Source organism: Rhamphochromis sp. 'chilingali' (assembly GCF_963969265.1).
Source record: "Rhamphochromis sp. 'chilingali' genome assembly, chromosome: 7".
Classification (NCBI taxonomy): Eukaryota; Metazoa; Chordata; class Actinopteri; order Cichliformes; family Cichlidae; genus Rhamphochromis; species Rhamphochromis sp. 'chilingali'.
In genome coordinates this window covers 10,259,182-10,278,808 of record NC_137934.1, presented here as the reverse complement: position 1 = coordinate 10,278,808, position 19,627 = coordinate 10,259,182, and the positions used below count along the sequence as shown (strand labels likewise).

Here is a 19,627-nt window from a genome sequence, read left to right as displayed (position 1 = left end):
ACCCCACTTTTTCAGACACACACACATGCGCACAGTAACTCAAAAGCCTGATTCTGAGTCGGCTGCTCTGTTTGTGTCTTTTTCGTAGCTCAAAGACCAAGTTAACCAAAGATGCTCAGACACTTATCCATAAGCTCATTCAACCATATGCTTTCTGTAAGATTTGGCCGCAGCAGAATGGATCACTGAGTCCCAATGAACCAGAACATCTAATCTTCTGTAGATATGGAAAAACCATGTATGGTCAGTTCCCACATCAATACAGCAACAACTTCTTTCATCCTTATTGACGTTTATCGCATGGTTTGTAATTGCACAAAATGCCTATTCAGGTTAAAAAAAACACTGCACAATGAGGAAAGATGTAAGAAACCAACATGTTTATTAATGAAGAGTGACGCCAAACATAAAGCAACCAGGCGTCACGAGAATATACTAACATCAAGTTAAGCCAGTCTTGTTAATTATTCAGGGCCTTTTCAAGTGTTATGCCAAAACAGACTCAGTATTCAGATCTAGCAAGCTACACCTAAGGAACAAAACAATTAGCAATGCATAGTCTTCTTGTCTGGCTTGGCAACTTTGCTTAACTGAAAGCTACGTTAGTTAGTAATTAAAACTTGCCCTGGCCTGTGAAGGAGAGAATGAGAGGTGCAGTAACCTTAACAGGTTTGGTGGGTGTTACATCAGGTGTTCTATTCTTCTGTAAACCCTGCGAGGACACGTGCAAGTGACCATGGGGGGGAAGCTTGCTAAAATAAAACTTTCTATTGCTTTATTTGAACCTGTGGAGATGAGTTTATTCTTAATTACAGATAAACTTTTCTATCACTAACAGTCACCCAATTTGAAATTTTAATATGCTGTTCTCTTCAAGATAATTTTTAACCATTTTAACCGTAGTTGGCAGTGTGATCCAAAAGAAAATGACTCTGAGTGACACTTACCTTAGCAAAGAAGAAAACACAGGTGTGAATCTGGTTTAGGTGTGTACAGGTGTGTTGTGTCATGTTGTGGATACCTGGATCCCAGCAACAGTTGAAGAAACACTGTAACGCACGCCTATTAAATTCTGCACTGATAACTAATGGAAAGTTACTTATAATGTGAGGTAAACAATGACTTATTTGAGAGAAATCAAGTCAGTTTCTCCCCGGCATTTCTTAATTTTCTACTTTTACACAATCAAGTTTACTGTGCACAGATTAGACTTGTAAATGCTCAAATGTTCATGAAACATTTAATCATTATGATTTCATTATTTAGCCAAATAAAACCATCTTCCTGACTTTAATAAAGCATGCAAGTCTTCTGTGTTTCTCCACTTGTTACAGAACCAACAGATCATTCAAATGGCCACAAACTCCAAAATAACACAGAGCAACAAAAAAAAAAAGCTTTAAATCAGTAATCAAGGTTATGCAAACCTGCATGACCACACGACTGTGAGTTCATTAGAGAGCTGTGGAGCTGGAAAGGTGTTTTATAAGCAAATGTTTAGATCATTTCCTAATCAAGCATTTGGAAGAAAAATGTCAGTTCCCAAGCTTTATTTTTGCACGTAAACATTTAAAGTGCGACGCTGAAAACTAATTCCATTGTGTAGTTTGTCTGCTGTATTTCCCAGCAGAGAAACTGAGCACACTTTGTCATGTGCTTTTAAAAAGAGAAAAATTATCAGTTTTGGTATCAGTACACAAGGTTAAAATCACATTATGTACTCATGCGCTCTAAGTCCTTGACATTTGAAGAAACATCAGTTACACCGCAAAGTAAACAAGAAACCTTTGTGAAAAGATATGAAATCTGTGATGGTCGCTGAGATAAACTGATTTGCTTGAAAACATTTTTTATCAACAGCAAAAGTTCTAAAACCTCGGTAAAGATATATAAAATTATAATTTACAAGTTATATGAGATCCTGTCAATATTACCAACTTCTTTGTTTTGCAAATGAATCCAATTCTTTTCTCAAATTTTTTTTATTTAACTGTACTTATTTTTGTAACACGCAGCATCCTTGTTTTATCTGTCTCTTTGTAATCTATATAGAGTCAATCCAATGCACTGATTCAAAGAAGATAAAACTTTAGTGATAAGATATCCCAATTGCAACAGAAGAACACAGATATAATCAGGTCAAAGTTCTGAGGTAACGTCATCATGCATTGCCTGCCACAGAGATTATCTGTTTCAGCGCAGCAGTGGATATAAGATTTTAGTGTTTTCAGAGTCAAGTCACTCCTTCCAAATACTATTTCTTAAAAGTAAGACAATATCTGTTGTTAAACACGTGGTTCCAGCAGAACCTCTGAGCCTGGTTCTGCTTTAGGTTTTTTCCTGTTAAATGCTAGCTTTGTGAAGTGCTTGCTCTCAGGAGGTTGTTGGATTGTTGTGGGGTCTTTACCTAATCGTAAAAAGCGCCTTGAGGTGACTGCTGTTGTGATTCAGCGCAATTTAAATAAACCTGAACTAAACTGAATTGAAATGGTACTGTGAACTTGCTTAAGCAGTTCAATGTTCAATTTCAATTTTCATCGCACGTGACCAGGAAGGACAAGGTTAGAAAAGAGTATACCAGAGGAACAGCTTGGGTTGAGCATTTTGGAGGCATAGTTAGAGGGGCATGGCTTAGATGGTTTGGAGATGTGCAGAGGAGGATAGTGGATATACTGGACAAAGGATGTTGAATATGAAGCTTACAGGCAAAAAAAGAAAGAAAAAGAGCACAGAGAAGATTCATGGATGCTGGAGATGCAGAGAGTTGGTGTAACAGAAGAGACAACCAATAACTGAATAGTTTATTGGTATATCAACATAACAATTTGCCTGTAGTTAGCAACTGTGATCAGTAATACACTGTTTAAGTCCTATAATCTGCAAAAGCAAACCAAAGAAACTCGCATGTAAACATGTTTTTGTTTGATTTGATTTATTGATTTATTGATTAGCATTCAAATATCTCAGTGAATACAGAATAAAGATTACCACAAAGCAAGAAAGCACGAGACAAGGCTAATCAAAAGGTATTGGCTGAAGCATTTGCTTATTACGCCAACCCTTTTAACAAAAGATCTTTTGCATGCAGCTCCTGTACACAGGGCTCGAAGCAAAGAATAAAGCAAAGTAAAGCAAAAATAAACAAACAAACAAAAGAAAAGAAAAAAACTTTCCACCTTAGATAAGTAACTACATCAAAGCAAAACCATCAAGAGTTTCAGTATTATTATTTTTGCTCTTTTCATTCTTGATTTATATATTTCTCTATTTTTAAACATGTTTTTAAACAAGGAAAATGAACTACACCTTTTTAAATCACTGTCATAACTATTCCACAGGTTAACTCCTCTAACAGAAACACATCTCTGCTTTATACATATATTTGTCCTTATCTTGTTTTTTTTTAAAAAGAAATCTGTTCCCCTTAAGTCATATTGACTCTCTCTGACTTTAAACAGCTTCTGAGTACTTGTTTTAGATCAGAGACTGACACTTTCATAAAATAAACAAAATGATGTCTCAAAAATACTTGATAGCTTAATCAATATTTTAATTAATGATTAGTTGCAGACCAAATACACGAACACTGGATTGTTTAGCTAATGTGGTTTGGCAGGTGATTGCTCAATTTCCACATAGCAGCTGCTTGCCAAACAAGTTTTGGCAAAGATGAACTGCTGGTTTAGGGCATTGAAGAACACTGTAGTGCACAGATACCTAGCTCACATTATATAAATCTAACTATAACATATATTCGTCTCAAGTGCGGAATATGGTTATAATGTGATTTAATTCTTGATCATTTACGATTATAAACTCGGCCTATGAATAAAAACTACAAAAACGCTTCTTCGTTTATGGAATGTACCTTTCTGTTCCTGATAGTCTCTGATTGGTGAGTTTTCATAAAGTGCGATGTGATTGGCTCATGCAAGCTCATGCGAGCGGCGTCACTCAGTGAATGCCTGCCTCCCGTCGTTTCTGGGTCCAGTCTAGTCCAGAGACTGTGAGAAGCTGCTTATAGTGGAGAGAGCAGAGCAGAGTACCCACCACAACTCTCCCTCAGCTGTAGTATCTATAGCCAGACTACGGACAGACCAGGTCATCCGGAGCAGGTGAGTACTACAATTCTCATTTGTTTCTGTTAATTCTTATTGTTGTTGTTCTGTCTTGTTTAGAGCTGTTTTATTTCTTGTCGGACTTTCCTGGCGTAACGTTAGCGCCACCCTGAATGTAACCTGCCAGCTAGCAGCTTTGCTATTCAGCTAATTCTGGGCTGTCAAAACAACGGCATAGTCTGCTAGCCAGCTAGAAAGCACAGCTTTGCTTTCTTTTTCCAAGTCATTTTTATTCTTGTGAGAGCATATTTGGCATATTTGGAGGTAGATAGGTGGCTCTGGGAGGCTGTCAAAAGAAAAAGAAGCTTTCTTAAAGAGTTATCTGGGTTCTTTCGGAGGTGTCAGCTCTTGTTAGCGGACTAGCCAGCCCGCTAGCTCGGTGTAAACAAACCATCATCGCTGCCTGTCGCTGAGCAGCAGTCTGCTTCTTATTACAGCTCGTGTCAAACGTAAGAAATATTTTTTCGTCAACGTAATGTTATACAAATAAAAACGCCCCTTGGTGTATGTCTTGTAGTAAAAGTAAACGAATTGTCGCTGTCAACAAAAACGTAGTGCAGCTAGAGTTTTAGGTTTCTTTGTCTTGCTTGCTCCCGTGTTGTGTTGACTCCGGGTACTGTGAGTTTACTCTGAGTGGCTCTTCAGTGTATTCGAAGCTTGTCATCTAAAATAAAAGAAGCGGGAAGCTGCTGTTTAGGCTGATTCATTTAATCACTTGACAGTCTTTTGTAGAGTCAGTTTTGTTCATCTTAAATGCATACTGTGCTTTCCACCTTCTTCCTTTGTTAGTCATTGATGACTTGTTAAATCTGTGTTCCTATTTTTTTTATTATTTTTTTTTAAAAAGGTGTAAGCTGAGCTCCTGTTAACAATCCTAAAAGAGGTGATTTTGTGTAAGTCAGTGTGACCTGTAACTTTTTTTTTTTCAGAAAGCTATAGTCATTTCTTTCATGTGTGAGGAATAGTTGATTCATCTTATCTTCTAACATTCATTAAAAAATACTTAACTTTATGGAAATATGATTGTTACATTATGACACTCATCACCAGGAGACAACACTGAAGGCCGGTTCAAAATGGTCACTGTACTTCCTCAGCTAAATTTTCTGTACATTTACAACTGTAAGTAAATTATGATATTTGATAATAATAGTCTTGAATGCCTACAAGTTATTGTAGTAACAACCAAGCCTGTGTTAATTATTGGGTTAATATTAGTTAAGAGCATTTGCACCAATCAGAGATGAGGTAAATGCTGATTTTGGAGCACATTGGCCCATGATGCCTTATGTATACCTCTTTGGAACTAAAAAAGCCCATCATCAGCTTGTGAGATTGTTTTTAAAGAATGATCTCACTTAAAACTTCCAAAAAAAAATTGAGCATACCAGTACCCCGTGTTAACGTTTGTTGCCCACTCAATCCATCAGTCCTGGTGCTGACCCTGATTAGCAAACTGTAAGTCAGGAGATCTCAATCTCAATAAAACCTGTGGGAGATCTTGGACTTTGCATCTTGTACAACACACTCTATAGAAGAATATCTTCTGGACATCCCTTTAGAAGTTGTCTGGAAACTTGTAGAAATAGCACAAAGACACTTTTTTTTTTTTTTTCCGCTGAACACCCTATGAGGGCACTTAGTTGTGTTCTTTCACTAATTTCCCACCCTTGTGTATGTACTCTTTGGATTGTTATGCTACCTAATATTTCCTTTTAGCTGAATATTATATGAATGCCCATCCCATTTCAGTATTTTAACAGTTCGGTTTGCCACAAAACATGAAGTCATCTCATACATTTTTTATTGGCTGGGGTAGCTTATAACACATTTGTCCTGAATCCAAACTTTATATGCACAGAAACACTTCCAGCTCTGCCCTAAATTGAGATTAGCTTATGGATATTTCATGGAGCATCTTTTTTTTTTTTTAATTGGATATTTTATGCATTTCTTTATGTTTGAATTTCTTTTATTCTTGTCTTTCCAGTAGGGCCCTGCCCTTACTTTGCTCTGTCATTATTTCCAAGTTCAAGTTTAGCTTTTGTTGACCTTAACAGCACCAGAAAGAACCTTAAAACCGTTGCCTGTAAACAGAATTACATACACCCACACTACCTACTTCAATTCTCAAGTACCTGTATGTGTCTTCTATTTGAAAATCCACACAAGGATGCAAAGCAGATGCATGCATTGGGTTTTACATAAAGTCCATGCCCTGTAGAAAAGTCAAGTTGTGCATAGAGCAGGGTTCTCACAGGACCACGCCATAAGTTTTTGTAGTAATTTCTTGTTGGAGGATATTGATTTGTTGTTATAGAAAAACTGAATCTGTTGCGTAGGTTATGTTTGTACCACACCAGCTAGACATGGTTATTGAGCAATACGTCATATTTCTCCAGGAAGTTCAACTCTCTGGAGAACTTAATGTATAATGAAGTCAGCCTTTGACAGCGTGCCAGGCAGGAGAGCAGCTAAACATAGCTTCTAAGAATAGTAGAGATCTGTCATTGCTAAGTTGATTGATCATAACACAGAGTAGCTGCTCTCTTTCTCTTATATTTCCCTTCTCTTTAGTCCTTTTTTTCTTTTTCATGCACAACAGGGGTGTGTGTGTGTTTGTCTCTGTTTGTGTTGTTGTGTGCCAAACAAAACAAAAAAACTCAGGCCTTTGTTTAAAATGGTTTGTTCAAATGCTGTTGCCTAAATAGGCCTGGAGAGACACACAATACTCCCAGCTTGTACTCTAAACAGTGTAAACTATGTTAAAATGTGTCTGCATGTGTGTGAGTTTGTACTTTGAAGACTAGCAGATGAGTCACTAGATTTGCAGTAAAACTAATTTCAGTCGTAAAGTTCAATTGTGTATAACCAAAACAATTAATTGATTAGTAGATCAACAGAAAGTAAATTAGCAAAGAATCAGTTGATTAGCAGTGCTAAAAGTGTACTCCTTCTAGTCTCTCATATCTGTATTTGTGGTATTGTCTGTGAGTCACAAAACCCCCCAAAAAACAAGTTTTTCTGACATTTCATTGGATAACATGGCAAGTGGTCTGAAAGAAATCAGCAGTGGTAATTTTAACTGTTTAACTATTATTTTTAAAACCTTTAGTTATCTTCATGCACATGCCTTGTGTAAAGAACACGTGTTGCAGAATCTGAAAAAGATTTTTAATTACAAAAAAACATAACCTGAGCTAATCAGTCAACTTTATTGCTTGACTCCCCATTAAAATATCTTACTGTAATCCTTAGAAAACAAAAAGTAAACTTGTGTTTTATCCAGTCTGCTCCACATGACACAGAATAACAAGTTTGTGTTTAGTGGCTTTAGGTTCCCTCTTTCATTTTCAGGTCTCATTTCTGTTCATTTGACCTACTTTTAGATTACCACCTAGTGTCTGAAAACATTTGGTTGTGCTGTTTCTCCAGCAGAGCCAGCAGCACAGTGACCTTGATGTGGTCACGTGGTTGATGGGTTATGGGCTTTTTTCTTTGGTTCCAGTTAGAGACTAAAAGCTTCATCTTCTAATATTTTCCCTCCACTAGTAATTTGCTCAGGATGTGGTCTCAGTATTGTTTACTTCGGGCCTTGAGATGTTTACGTAATTTCAAGGACAGTTTGTTAAGTGATTTTTCTGTATCATGTTCGATATTTTAGCCTTCATCACCAGTCTGCGACTCAAAGTAACAGGCAGAACCATGTGGCTGTTTCATGTTATTTTCTCCATCTGGAGCACGTGCTCCAAACCCTTTCAGCGTATTGAATTACTTCCACACAAATCACAGGTGATGAGCTCTTCAGCTATAGAGAAGATTTCCCCTTTAGACTGCATCATTTGAAGGATATTAAGAGTATTACAATAAAACCAGCATGGCGTCTGGTGCCTGGACCCACCAGTTTATAGCACAACTCTGTGTTTACTGGTCTGACCACAGGGTTCTCCTTTGGTAATCAGGTCAATGCGTTATTGGTTAGTGAAAATGTTTTTGTACATGCTGTCCTCAGTAAATGTCATTTTACAATATCTTTAATATATAATATCTTTTTGGGGGGAGGTCACTATTTGAGCAAAAACTGTGGCGCGGCATATTCACCTACAACCATGTCTGTCAAGCATGGGGGGGAACTGTACTGTGTGTGTGCTGCAAAGCTGAGAACAAAAGTGTGTGTGTGTGTGTGTGTGTGTGTGTGTGTGTGTGTGTGTGTGTGTGTGTGTGTGTGTGTGTGTGTAGATTACATCACACTGGTTGCCTTTGTTTAGCTTTCCATCATAAGACTCCAGCATCAGAAAGTCACTGTTTCATCAGGACTTATCAGGTCACCAGTAGAGACACGCTCAGCAACTGTTTTAGAACAAAAGCTCTAAAACTGGGATTGTGTTTGATGTAGAAAAACATGCTAAACTGGCTGTCAAGTAGTCTGACGTGTGCTAATTTACTCCAGAAGCTGACCCCACCCGTGTGAAGCTGCAAGTAGGTAAAAGCAAACACTTATTCACTCTATCCAATCTCTTAACTTTAGGTGTGTGGATAAAGAGTGTAGGAGGGTGTGTATAGGTTTGTTAAATTTAAAGGATGTCTCAGGGGAGCCATATAGTCCCCGAGAACAGTAAAGGCAGCCATGTGGTCTCTAAACATCAGGTTTAAATCACTACGAGGCAGCTACACATACAAAGAGTGGCTTGTTCGATGCGTGTAGGAACATGCACATGTTATAAAGCACAATTAGGTAAATGCAGTTTTGAGGACAGCGTAAAACTGCGTAGGACCTTACCTAAGTTTAACTTTCTCAAACATAGCTGATAAATGCACACGAATAATTGCTTTGTAGGAACAGAACCAAAGGTGCACAGAAAGCAAAAAATAGATGTAAGGTATTGACGTCAAAACCATTTTTCTCAGTGTCTGCATAAACAAGGTCAGGGGCTTAAGATATTGACAGTTTAATGAGACAAGAGTCTTCACCAACAATGGAAAATTCCTGCACTAATTAAAATACTCCCACATAAACCTAACTGCATTCACTGTTATCTCACAATTCCCTGCCTTTCCGAGGCAAAGATTTTTTTGTTTTTGTTTGTTTTGACTGGTACTAATATATGCATAGTGAAAGGAGATAGCCAAAATCTGACAAAACATGACAGCAGGTCTGTAGTAAAGTTTATGACGTTGTTGAAATGTCACTGAACAAAGTGTGTTGTTGCGCAGTTTTTATCTTATGCAACAAGTTTGTGGCTCTTAAATTTATGTCAATTTAAAAAGAGCTTACACATATCAGAGGCCAGTGTCTGTTTTAATCTCCATTTAAATCAGTTGGTTTTTTGTTTTTTGTTTATAAAAAAAAGCTGACATAGAAGATCTAAATGGCGGTATTAAATAACAGTCCTTATGTAAACATACTGCGACCTACTTTCTGTTCATTGGCTATTTTTACATTAAGAAAGTCTGCTAATGTACTTTGATATAGACTTAGCAAGTTTAGATGCTCAATAAGTGGACTTATTTGTTTCACCTTTATTTTGTGTTAAAACTTCTATATTATGTGTATATTTACAAGAAGGGAGAAAATTCAGATCTGTGTAAACCTGTTCTGCTTGACATAAGACAGACAAACTTGTGCAACCTGTTTGGTCATGAAAAAATTGATTGTCATACCCAGGCTGGATATTAAGCAACATTGGGTAGATTATTTTACTTCGATGATCCCTGCTTTGGGCCTGTGTCATGCTAAATGTGTGTTATTGCTTTGGTTAAAAAATGCGTTATGTTGATTAAGTAGCAGTCCAGAAGGTGACTAAAAAGTGACTCGAGCAGCTTGACTTTTGTTCCTTTAACATGTACTTCCTTCTGACAACATTAACAACTTAACAGTCAGTACCTGTAGAGATAAAGCAGGGACGCAGTTATTAAAGTTTTCCGGTTGCAATACAACACCATTAAACTAGGTTTGAGTGTCTTCTTTTACAGAACACTCTGAGAATCAGACTTCAGACATTATCCCATCTCAACTTAGAAGGAAAAAGAATAGTAAATAGGAAAAACAGTGCAAAAATATGTTCGACATAGGCTTGACTTAAAGATTGCCAAGTTAAAAAATATATATATATTTACCACAATTATTTGCTCTAGTTTTTGCAAGCCATTGTATTGCTGTCCCTCCCAGTCAAGCTGGTTCCTCCTTTTCCTCTCAGTTTCACTGTGAGTCACACACAAGAGACACACACAAGTAAAATAATATTAATCGATTTGATGAAAACACCTTATGTTACAGTAGGTGCAATAAAAGATTCACAACAGCTGCTGTACCACGGTGACAAAGGCTACGTTCACACTGCAGGCGAAAGCGCATCAAATCTGACTTTTTTGACCCTATGCGACCCAATCCGATCATGGTCTGACAGTGTGACTGGCACAAATCCGATATTTTCAAATCCGATCTGGGTCACTTTCGTATGATGTTTTAGAAAGCGACTGCTGTTTGAATGGTCATGTCGCATTAAATCCGTCTTTTACATCACTGACACAAGACAGACGCCAATTATCAGCGCCGGAGAAGCGCCTGAGAATGCATCGCGAACGCTTCCTGGCCATCCAGCGTAGATGTTAGTGAAACTTTTGGGAAGACAGCATTGGAGAAACGTGAACATTTTATTTGTACTGTATAATCTGCAGATTCTGACAGAAATCTGCAACTATTCTTTGAAGCACTGCTCCTCTCTAAAAAAGCAATAAGGATAATTATTAGGCCATATGTAAATAACAAAATAACTTTATAACTTAAAGCAAAATTGGGAAACGTAAAGTCCGAAACAAGTCTTTATATTAAGGGCCGTCAGTCAAACATTGTTTGGTCTGGGTCTAAACAGAGCGCGTTGTGTGTGTGACGTCTTTTTTTGTGCATACAGGCCGCTTTGAGGGTTCACACTAGAGCGTGTTTGCTGTTACATTTTATTTGTAGTGTGAACAAGCAGACAAAAAAAATCAGATTTGATCAAAAAATCAGAATTGAGCATTAAGACCTGTAGTGTGAACGTAGCCAAAGTGAAGGAGGCCAATGGAGGATGCGTCATGCATTAGAGCTCTTCAGTCATGTCAACTGGTAGAAAAACCTTTAGACTGCTTACCTTTTGCTGCTATTATCCTCCGTCCTACAGTATGTTACCCACTGACACCCAATCCAGGCAGTGGTTAGATATTGGTTTATCATGATTTTTAGATTTTAGTTGGTTACATTTATTTTTATTTATTTTTATTTTTTTATTTTTTACAGCATCTTAAGTGAATATGTATTATCTCCCCCAAAATTTGCAAGGTAAAGCACTACTAAGTACCAGTAACACAAGAGTACCGCAGACACACAAATGTTGAATCTGTAAATTATTTTAATAATAACAGAACCAATAATAATATATAAACTCATAATCAGTCAATACAAGAGAACATTTTTGCACCAAAGGGGGAGCAGGAAAAAAGACATCTTTTCCTGGTCTCTCTCTGGAATTTGAAACGGTTATCCGTCTCTATGTTTGAACACAGTTTTGTTTTTTGTTTTATTTCTGCAGCAGGAAGAGCAACACTACTTGTACTATGCTGACCTTTGTCCTACATTTGCTTTTCACTAAATCAAAGTAAAGCAAACTCTGTTTAATTTGCACTAGTCTATGACCTACAACTGTGTGTCATTACACAAACACCCACACACTGATGCAGTCCACAGGCATAGTTGCCTGTCTGCCAAGCAGATGATGCTGCAAAGGATGAGTTTAATGAGTCATACTTTCTGCCCTTCACTCACATTTATTTCTTGCATCTCTCTATTCTCTCTGTCTGCCTTATTTTGCAGAAGTGAGGTTTTCACCTGCTTCTGTCCACTGCTTTCACCTATAATGAAGGTCCTCACATTTTTTTCCCCTCGGCTATCTGGAGAGACATTAAGGCACCCACCACACCTATGTCCTCTATTACAGGTCATTTGTACATATTGCTTGGCAATAAAATGATAACGGTCATTATTGTGAAACTATCTTTCCGTGATGGAACTATAAGACATGGTTAATATAACCTCAGTAGAACTATTTGGATTCATGTGTTTAAATGAAATTTAACAGCACAGCTCCATATAGGAGTAAAAAACAGAAATTTTAAGCATGAGCCATTTGATCTGTTTTGTATCTATTTATCATGATGAGATATTATTTTTATAATATTTTCCAGCTTTATTTTTACATATGATAATTGTGGCAGCTGTGATTTAGAGCAAAAATGGTCACAGCCATCATGAGCGATCGTCCTGTCGACCTAAAATCGTTGTCAGTGCACGTTTTAAGAAGCAGAAATGGGTAATTCTGCTTTTTGGCTTTTTCCCCCCGCTATACTTCCACTTTCTGCAGCTGCCAGATGTTCACCACTCCTAGTTTTCCTTCAGGAGGAATAAAGAAATCGAGAGCAAATCAATCCGCATTGATGTTTCCGCTCAGCCTTCAGTTGTTCTTATTGTCTTTCTTTCCTCGGTGGCTTTCTTTCCCCACTTTTATCCGAGTTTGCTGTTAGTGTCCTGGATTGATTTCTTGGGTTTTTGAAGCCTCTTCTATACTCCTGACGGACTACTGCTTGTGGCTTCATACCCCTGACACACACGTCTTATCAGTCTTTATATTTATTGCCAAAAATATCCAGCTATTGTTCTAAAATATTATCTATAAGATGGAGAAGAGTAAATATGTGTTTGTCGTCCATGTGCCTTTGATTTTGAGGGTTTAGTGAGCGAATGCAATGACTTGGAAAACTGCACAATGTGAAGCAAGAGATACTGATTTGGAGGGCACAGTGAACTCTGTGTGACAATCTGAACACTTTACTTCTGGATAAAAGCAAACCAACCAGCCTTCTGTCTGCTGTTTTGTAAAGTGATTTTAAATTGGTGCCTTTGGATTTAGTACATCAGACAGAACATGCAGCGGGAGGCGGTGCAGATAAGATGTGCTCGGTGATGATATACTAAAAATAAACACTCTTAAGCAGTAAGTCAGAGCTGTGGAGGTTTTTTTTTTTTTTTTTTTTTTTTTTCCATCTTCGATGTAGTGGTTTTAACAAAAATATGTGCACCTCGTCCTTTCACCGCAACTTGTTTTCTTTCATTTTCAAGGCTGGTAAGCACTTTTAAACTTGTTTTCATTCTTTCAAACTGAAGACCGGAGCTGAGTGACATCAGTAATGTAATCTTTAAACATGCGTGCTCATAGCATGCTATCACAGCCTGCATGAAGTGGATACATGCACTCATTGTACTGTGGATATTGACCTTTGAGTCGGATCAATAGCATCAATGTTAAAAGCTCAATAGTGTCCATCATTAAAGTAATGTGTAATAATGTGACCTCAAGGTTGTTGTGATATCAATACATTTTTAGTGATTTTTTTTTTTTAAACTGATATTAAGGTTTAGTGAGGTGGGTTTTTTTTGTTTGTTTGTTTTTCTTTCCATATATGGTGCAAAATACTGTGCAACTTCCTAAAATGAAAACTAAACAGTCCCCCAGAAAATTTCAATAAGCTCATGCACATGAAAGGAGGTGCACCCAATATTTCAAAATATGGATTGCTTTCTATTTTAAAATATTGCTGACAGCATGCATTCTGGATTGCTTGCGCTGTTGTATTTTTTTTCAATTCTTTTTAGGACATAGTTGAAAAGCACTAGAGGAGTTTATTTTCAGTAAAGGGAAGCATTACTCAGGGGCTCTCCAGGAGAGATTTTGAGTGGGAGCGTCAGTTAATTCCAGTTAGTTCCAGCGGGTCGTCCACCTGGCTCCTTTTTGTCCAGCCCTCTGTCTCTCCCCGAGTACCACTCAGGGTCAGGTAGATGGCATTTAGTGAGTGGCTATAATTAGCAGAAGAACAGAGCAGATGGTAAAGTTGTCTGTGTTATTGGTTTGTTTCATAGGTGATGAGTGTGGAAAATTATTGGACGTCACAGCAGGACGTTAATAGGGAACAATAAGCGTGTACATGACATTCACAAGCCTTTTATGAGCCAAGAAAATTGTGATCATAGATTTACCCAGCATGAAGCATCTTGATGGTGAGTCATTTCACATCCTGTCGACAGACATTGTGTGTCAGCTGGTCTCTCAGAAATGAAACCTCTTTGGGCTTTGGCTCAGACCCTGGGAAGCCCCATTTGGTTTGGTGTCTAAAAATGATAATTTTTTTTCTCTCTTTTTATCTCATGTTCCCTGATAGCGTGCCTTTTTATCTCAGTATGGGGTCAGAACTGTGGCGCTTGTGTCTTTCCCTTTAAGTAGTGCCAATCATTGTGTTTTGACTTTGACTTCCCAGGCAGCTGGACACAGACAAGTGAAAAGACTCAACTTTGTAAAGCTTTTTAGTGAGTCTGTTCTAGGGTTGCAAAGGGGCGGAAAATTTCCGAAAAGTTTCCGGTAAATTTCCATGGTAAGTTAAGCTTGGGAATTTTGGAAATATTCCATATTGGAAACTGTCCATGGAAATAATGGGAATTATGGAAATTAATGGGAATTTAGGAGAACTAACTGGGAATATATTATTTCCAAGCATAAATATAAACAGAAATCATAAGAAAACCTCCATGCAAAATGTTTTCAACAGATATTTAAACAGATTTATTTGTAAGTACAGTAGAATAGAACACGTTTCAATAACTTGTTTCATGGATGAATAAAAACAGAAATGTTGAGTTCAATATTACCATCCCCTAACCCCGCTCATTCAAAAATGCCCCCTGTCCAAAAATCTCCACAAAGTCCCATTCAAAAGGTTAAATGAAAAATGCCACTTATCCTCCAAAACGTCCCATTAAACATTCAAATCTTCCTTCAAGCAATCCTCTTTTCTCATTTTTGCTCAGTCAATAGACTCTTCCTGGACCTCATCATCATCCAACAACATGTCCACTTCCTCAGCATCCAACTCTGAGTCTTCCTCTTCAGTGTCACTTTCCAGCTTTGTTGAGGATGGCTCTGTGTCAGGCTCAAAGAGCCGTAGGTTTGCCCGAATGCCGACCAGCTTTTCCACTCTCACATTTGTGAGCCTGTTGCGAACCTTTGTGTGGGTGTTCCCAAACAGTGACCAGTTGCGCTCGGAGGCGGCTGATGATGGTGGGATTTGGAGGAGGATGGAGGCTACAGGTGCAAGGGCCTCAGATTCACATAGTCCCTTCCACCAGGTGGCTGCAGATATGTGCTGGCATGACTGCCATATTCCATCCCCTTTCCAAAGGCCTTGCTTTGTTCGATACTTTGCCAAACTGCCTAGAACTTTGCCTTTATCGAGACCCAGGTGGTCAGACATGGCTGTAATGACCGCATAGGCACCGTTGATCTCTTCCCCGGAAAGTATGCCCTTGTCATATTTGGGGTCCAGCATGTATGCTGCTGCATGCACTGGCTTCATGCAGAACTCCCTCCGCTGTTCCAATGACTTGACCACAGCCGTTTCCTCTGCTTTCAGTAGTAGGGAAGTGGGCAGAATTGTCTGGATTTCTTCTTTGAGTTCTGCAAAAAGGCACTGGACATCTGACAAGATGGCACCATCCCCCTCTATCTTCGCTATTGCTGCTGCAATAGGTTTGAGGATTTTCTGACTGCTAGATACTTTCCCAGAACACATCATCCAAGATGACCTTCTTGATGTCACTGTCGATGCCTACAGACTGGGATATGGCCATCTCTTGCAGAGACTCCTTTCCCTCCAGAAGGCTGTCAAACATGATAACAACACCACCCCATCGCGTTATGCTGGGAAGCTTCAGTGTAGTACTCTTGTTCTTTTCCTTTTGCTTTGACAGAAATGTAGCGGAAGTTACTTGTTTGCCTTTAACATATTTCAGAACTTGCTTCACTCTCTTATTCAGAGTGTCCATTGTTTTTAGTGCCATTATGTCTTTTAGGAGAAGGTTTAGTGTATGGGCTGCACAGCCAATAGTAGTTATATGAGGGTAGGTCTCCTCCACATGTGCCCAGGCAACCTTCATGTTGGCTGCATTGTCAGTGACCAGTGCAAAAACCTTATCTGGTCCAAGGTCATTGATGATCACTTTTAGCTCATCTGCAATGTATTGGCCTGTGTGTCTGTTTTCCTTTATGTCTACACTCTTGTAGAACACAGGCTGAGGAGTGGTGATTATGTAGTTAATAATTCCTTGTCCCCTGATATTGGACCATCCATCAGAGATGACTGAAATACAGTCAGCTTGGTCAATGGTCTGTTTCACCTTTGCTTGAACTCGACTGAACTCTTCATCCAGTAGATGAGTAGACAATGCATGTCTGGTTGGGGGAATGTATGCTGGTCGGAGAACATTCAAAAATCTCTTCCAGTACACATTGGATGTCAGCATCAGGGGTGAGCCAGTTGCATAGATTGCACGAGCGAAACACTCATCTGCGTTTTTCTGGCTAGTGTCATCCATAAAATCAAAGAATCCTCTGATGCCAGAGGGACCAGGAGCTGATGAGTGGGTATCTGACTCTGATACAGCTGAAACAGATTCATTTTCCCCTTGAGTGGAACTCCTGGCTGCTGCATGTGTTGGGCCTTGAGGAATTTTTTTGCACTTTGCAATGTGCTGCTGCATTTTTGTGGCATTCTTCACGTACGTCTTATCACAATACTTACACATATATACAGATTTCCCTTGTACATTAGCTGGTGTAAAATGTCTCCACACATCAGATAGCGCACGTGGCATTTTTCTGTAAAATAAAACAAGAGCTTGTAAAAATGCTAATGCAATGCAAGAGATCGTAATAATACAATTGCAATATGATAATAAACAGATATAAATAGTAAGGCTAGCTAAACAACTGGAATGATCTTCAAAACAAAACAACCAAATGAGGAAGCTAGCATCTTCTTTATGTTATACTAGCTATGGCTTATTTAGCATCTAACAGATGCTAGCATTTTATTTAGCATCTAACAGATGCTAGCATTTTATTTAGCATCTAACAGATGCTAGCATTTTATTTAGCATCTAACAGATGCTAGCATTTTATTTAGCATCTAACAGATGCTAGCATTTTATTTAGCATCTGATTAGATGCTAGCATTTTATTTAGCATCTTATCAGATGCTAGCATTTTATTTAGCATCTTATCAGATGCTAGCATTTTATTTAGCATCTTATCAGATGCTAGCATTTTATTTAGCATCTTATCAGATTGCTATCTACCAGATTAATACATTTTATGTGATATTCACAATTTAAACATTTAATGAATATATTTTCCCATAATATCATCAAAACTTACCTCACTTGTTAAGTCCACAGGCTCAAATGTGTGCCTTTAATACTCTTTGTCCTTCAGGCTCAAAAGTGTGGTCCATGTGTACATGTGATGGAGGCATGCACAGTGCCAGTAGGTGGTCTCAATAGCCATGCAGCAAGCTTGTGCTCTGTACATGTGATTAAGGAATGGCATGGATATTCAAGTGTATTTGAATTGCATTTGTTTGTTTTTGTCAATATTATGCTAAAATATACTTTCCTCAACTATATTTAAGTTCCCTAAGAAGAGCCAACCTTCAATTTTGAAAATTCCCACTTTATTCCCATAAATTCCCGTTAATTCCCGTTTATTCCCATTAATTCCCGTTAATTCCCATGGAAAGATTCCATCTTTGAAAATTCCGGGAATTTTGCAACCCTAGTCTGTTCTCAAACCTGCAAATTTATTGTTTTGCTTTACAGAGTTGAAGTTCTTCTTCTTCTTCTTCTTCTTCTTCTTCTTCTTCTTCTTCTTCCTCTTCCTCTTCCTCCTCCTCTCCTTCCTCCGGTTTCTGGAGTGGGTTTGCACATCTCAGTTTTGTTTCTATTAGCTCATCTGGCTGAAGGACCGATGAGCTCATGCCGTGGCCAGACGTCCATCGTCTGTCCACAGGTCATAAGAATCTCTACTCCTCCCAGAGTATTTGTCAGATTTCAGTGGAACTTGGACACAATGATCACCTAATGGGAATGTGGGACTTCACCCAAACTGTGGTCAAGGTCAAGTTCATATTTATCATTCTCGGTGATTTTAATTCACATTAGTTTGTGCAATATAGCCAGTCAGCTTGTTTCTGACCTGACATATATCGTGACACATGTTTTATAATGTTTACTTCGAGTTGTTTTAATAGCATGTGTGGTGTTTGTCAGGGGTAATTTACTAGTTGTTTAAGTTATTTGACTAACCAGGGGAAAGATTAAAGACTTTCTGAGCATAAATCACAATATATTTGACTTACAATCATGTAAACATCCCAGTCTCAAAAAACAAACGCACCAAAACTTCCTCATAATTATTGTATTTGATCAGCATAAGGCTAAAGACCTTTCCTTCCTATTTTCTATTTTGTTACACTGTAATGCTTTTTCACATCTATTTTTTGGTGTTATTTACATGTATAACTTTGTGGTTATTCTCATAATATTGTTGTTTTTGTCACAACCACACAGAACAAAACTTGTCTGCGACTTGAATCATCTGGAGAGCTGTTTGCGCCTGTGTAGCAATCAGACCACAAGACTATTGTCCTGGGAATCCACTATTATAGCTGCCAAAATACCCTTCAAGAATACTTTATTCCCCTTTTTTTCTAGTTAATAGGGACCCTCCATGAAATCTAACTTTTCATCATGACGGAAAATAACAGCGCAACTAGAGTGGGAAAGAGTGTAATTTTCGTAAATGGTCGATTGGGGAGAAGCTGAAAGGAAAGGGGGAGAGATTGATTGGACAGTCTTTAGATGTAGAAGTGCTTCGATTTGGGAACTTGCCCACTGGCCAGTCATCTCAGTTCAGCTCAAATAGTCGCCATCATCTTCTCTGCGTATAATAGAGCGTGCTGGTCAATGTCACAGGGTTTGACGCTCAGCATTTTTCCTGCGGCTCTAAGGATTTTCTTTGTTCTTAGCTTTGGATAGTTTTTTCCTTTCTTGTTTACTTTCTTTTTACCCTTCGCCGCCACACTTATGGGAGTATGTAACAATTGCTTTACATACATACTTGCATCACCCTAATACAAATGGTACGTTAAGTGGTTCGTGTTTGTACGCACATGCTTTGTGTTCCTCTTTTACCCTTGAGTGTACAGAATCCCCTAATGCTTGTTTGGTAGCACAGAGAGATGGTTTAAATGAAGTGGTCCAATGCTCGAGGGCGTACTCACATCAACTTGGCCTCTCTGGAGCAAATGTGTGTGTGCTGGAGAGGCACAGTGAATAAACAGTATGCCGATATGTGTGTGTAGGTGTATTTCTCATTATGTACAGAGCATTAAAGCTTCAGTGAATGTTTAAAAACATGCTGCAGACAGTATAAACATACAAATATGAGCATGCTGTACTGCTGTTGATATTGTGAGGCTACCTTATGAATTTTGTTCATTAGCTACATTATGAATGTCTCTTTGCATTGCGATTGAATTGTTGAACCATGCTGCCCACACTGTTTATCTAACTTAAACAACGTGATATATTT

At 38.3% G+C, this 19,627-nt stretch overlaps 1 protein-coding gene across 1 annotated transcript in view; it reads left to right on the top strand.

Moving 5' to 3' along the window:
* Positions 1-3,964: 3,964 nt before the first annotated feature.
* adipor2 (adiponectin receptor 2) overlaps positions 3,965-19,627 on the top strand; it is a 31,738-nt gene continuing 16,075 nt past the window's right edge. The window contains exon 1 of the mRNA XM_080886394.1: positions 3,965-4,115. The gene's annotated coding sequence lies outside the window, so the exon portion shown is untranslated. The remainder of the gene's footprint in view (positions 4,116-19,627) is intronic.